This window comes from Monodelphis domestica, chromosome 1, assembly GCF_027887165.1.
Source record: "Monodelphis domestica isolate mMonDom1 chromosome 1, mMonDom1.pri, whole genome shotgun sequence".
NCBI lineage: Eukaryota > Metazoa > Chordata > Mammalia > Didelphimorphia > Didelphidae > Monodelphis > Monodelphis domestica.
The window spans coordinates 71,301,584-71,305,570 of record NC_077227.1 but is presented as its reverse complement, the minus strand read 5'-3'; positions in this window follow the sequence as shown (position 1 = coordinate 71,305,570).

Sequence of the window (3,987 nt, the reverse complement as noted above, 5' to 3'; positions counted from 1 at the left end):
CACCTTGAAGACCCCTAGAGGAGCTTGACTAGCCTGACCAGTGAGAGTTGAGACTGGGATGACAGTCTTAGAGCTTGAATTATTCTCATGATTATGAGAAGCCTAAGAATGTGTGTCTTCTAATGCCCCCAGACAGCTTCCCAGCCTCCTGCCTTGTCATCCTGAACATGCGATAATATAGAGGTTACCCCAAAAGAGCACAGCCTTGAGGCTGAAGGAACAAATGACCTTGGGTCTTATTGACATGTGCAAGACACAGATCTTACCATTCCACTGATTGGTTAAACCAACAGAACGAAAAGAATGTTCACCAGAATTCGTCAAAGAAATCCCAGAGCTATGATTCTGGACAGGAAAGGGGAAAGAGGGCAGTGAAGGAGGAAGGAGGGAGAAGACCGAGTCTTTTTAGCAATAAATAACTAAAACCCAGCTTTTTCATCCATTATGAATTTGGCAACAAAACTTTATTCAGAGAAGGGCTCCCTAGCTTTCACAACACTACCAAAGGAGTCCAAGATACAAATAAGATTAAGAGTCTCCCCTCTGGGAAAGGGTTGAAAACAGTCATACCTAAAGGAATGTATCAATCGTTATCACTCACGGTATCATTATGTAGTAGGGAAAGTACTGACTTGGGTTAAAAATCCTGACTATGCCACTTAAAACCTGTGCAACCTTGAGTAAGTGATAAAACATCTCTGAGCCTCAATTTCCCCACCTCCAAAATGAGGGAGTTGGATTAGATGACCTAATAAGGTCCCTTTTAGATCTAATCTTTGATTCTAAAAACAAAAACAGGGACTAGATTAGGAACATAACAAAAGAGTGCAGTAGATGCCTCTTTATAACTAAGAAATGCTGTCCTAGACCCTATGACATGACAGATATTTTGTTATCTCAGAAGGTTTAAGACATAGAAGGTCATATGGAGCCTCAGAGGGGAAAGTAAAGAATAGAATGAATATCCTTGACACTATTTTCTAGATGAGCTAAGGGAAAAGTTAAAGGAAACCAGCTGAATTGGGTAACATTATAATATTCAAATATTTTTATTTGTCCAGAGGGGAATACCACCCAAGTATTTTTGCTCTCCAATTCATTGGCCAGAGGTTGCTACCAGCATGACTAACCGTACAGCCTTGAGACAGCTATTCCACAAGTGTAATACAATAAAGAATCTGAAGTACTCTTCCAACAGACACCTGGGCCAGCAGCCTGGGTCCCTCTAGGGTGGTGACTGTCTCCTCAGAGCTCTGGGGGTAGCTCTGAAAGGCTAGAGGGTATTCTTCTAATACTGCATCTCACAAACTCCTCCTGCTATATGCCTCCTCCCTTGATTATCAATTGAAATAAGTTAGCCAGACTCATTACATTTTAGAAATTTTTTTAATATACTATAATTTTTTTTACTATAATACTATGGTAAAAAACAATTGGCACAAAATAGCAAACATCTATGACACATTCTCCTTCCACCCATACAGATTTCAGGAGAAAGTGAGCTTTAGAAAGCGGCAAAGGTTCCTGGTTTCTGGGAAGACTTTGTCTCCCCTTAGGTATGGGGTGGTTTCTTGGTTAAATTCCATGTAGATCTCCAATCTGCCTTTCCTTATGGCCTCCGGTCTGTCTTGACCTCCATTTGTGGGCTGTGACATTAGGACACTGCTAGGATACTAGTGGAAAAAAGTCCAAATTTTCTGGTCCTCTGAAGTTGACAGTCTTCCTCTAGTCAAAGGGGAAATGAATGATGGGGGTTGAGGAGAGAGAAGAAGACATAGATCTAAATTTACACATGTCTTTAAATGTATTTCAATCAACAAGTATTTTTTAACCCCTGACTTTGTATTGATTCTAAGGCAGAAAAGTGGTAAGAGCTAAGCAACTGGAGTTAAGTGACTGAGCACTGATCAACAACAAGTATTTATTGAGTGCCTACTATGTGCCAGTACTGTTTTCAGCACTGGGAATATAAAAACAATGAATGAAACAATCCCTACATATAATGAACATAAGTTCATTAGAACTTATGTTCTAATGGGATAGGTACACAGAACCTATAAAAATTAAAACAGTATGAATATAAAGTTAATAAATACAAATACTGTGTATACAAGGTATTTAAAATAAGGTAATTTGGGAGGGGGGATATTGGGAGTTGGGGGGACCAAGGAAGACTTTGTGCAAAAGATGGTGTTTCAGGGACCACTAAGGGGCTCAGTAGATAGAGAAATACACCTGGAGTCAGGAGCTCCTGGGTTCAAACCTAGCCTCAGACACTTCCTAGCTTTGTGACCCTGAACAAGTCACTTAGCCCCAAATGCCCAGTCCTTTCCCATCTTCCACTTTGGAACCAATACTTAGTAATAATTCTAAGACAGAAGGTAAGAGTTTAAAAAATATGGTGCTTCAGATGCATCTTAAAGAAAGGCATTCTGTGAAGTGGAGTTAAGGGTCAAGTGTATTCTGAGCAAGGGGAAATATACAAATGGGCCAAGAACAGAGATGGAATTTCAGGAATGAAGAATAGTGAGAAGGTGAGTGTGACTAGTCCGAAGAGTGTGAGAGCCATAACATCCATTAAGACTGGAAAGATAGGTTGGAAGCAGACTGGAGAGTGTTTTAAAAGTTAAATTGAGGACTTCAGATTTTATCCAAGAGGAAGTCATTGAAGTAGGTTGAGTGGGGAGTCACATGGTTAGAAATGTGCTTAAGGAGAATTACTTTGGCAAAAAATTGTTGGATGGACTAGAAAGGTGAGAGATTTGTGGCAGAGAGGCCATCCAGCTGGGAGGCTGTTGCTGTAAGACAGGAGAAAACTGATAAGAACTTGAACTAAGATGGTGGCTATGTGAGAAGAAAGAAGAAGTCAGATCTGAGGGATATTCTCAAGATAGATACAGCAGGATTTTGGCTATTGAGTAAATAACCATATGACATGGGTCAAATGTATGTGTGTGTATGTGTGTGTGTGTGAGAGAGAGAGAGAGAGAGAGACAGAGAGACAGAGAGACAGAGAGACAGAGAGACAGAGACAGAGAGAGACAGAGAGACAGAGACAGAGAGAGACAGAGAGAGACAGAGAGAGAGAGAGAGAGAGAGAGAGACAGAGAGAGAGAGAGAGAGAGAGAGAACATTAGCAGCAGCTAGGTTGTATAGTATAATAGATAATGGATTAGACTTGGATTCAAGATTATGGTCAAATCCTGCATCACACACTCATTAGCTATATAGCAAGTCACTTAATCTTCATTTGCCTCAGTTTCCTTAACTGAGGATAATGAGTAAAATGGGGATAATAATAGCATCTGTCTCACAGTAAATACTGTGAGGATGAAATGAGATCATATGTGAAAGTATATGGAGACATACAAACATTTATTGTTCATCTATCATTGGAAAATTATCAGTACTCCAAGAAATGAGCCTATATATAGCAGATATTCCAAAAGCAAAAACAAACCTCTTCAAGTCCTTTCAAATGGGATTGACCCTGACACATCTCTAGAAATAAGTACTAAGTTTAAAATCAGGAAGACCTACATTCAAATCCTGTTTTAATCTTACCAGAGTATGACCCTAGCAAAGTCATTTAATCTTAGACAATTCCCTAAGATTTATCCACAGAGTTAGAGATAGATTGGGATCTGCCTTATTCAAAGGAATTCCCACACCAGAAGTTTCCAATACTTATTGTAAAACTTCAAGCTCATATTCAATGCTATTTTTCCTGCATATAACTTACTTTGTATGTATTTATTTGCATGTTGTCTCCTCATTAGGTTGTAAGCTCTTTGAGGTTAGGGACTTTCTTTTTACCCTTTTTTATATCCTCAAACCTTAACATAGTGACTGGCACATGGTAGACCCTTACTAAATGTTTATTAATTGGTTGATTTGATCTCCTAGTAAATGCTTTTGGTACTCAAAGATGAGTCTGCTTTTTCCTATTAGAAATCTAATAAAGGGTTAACAAACCAAGATGGTGCC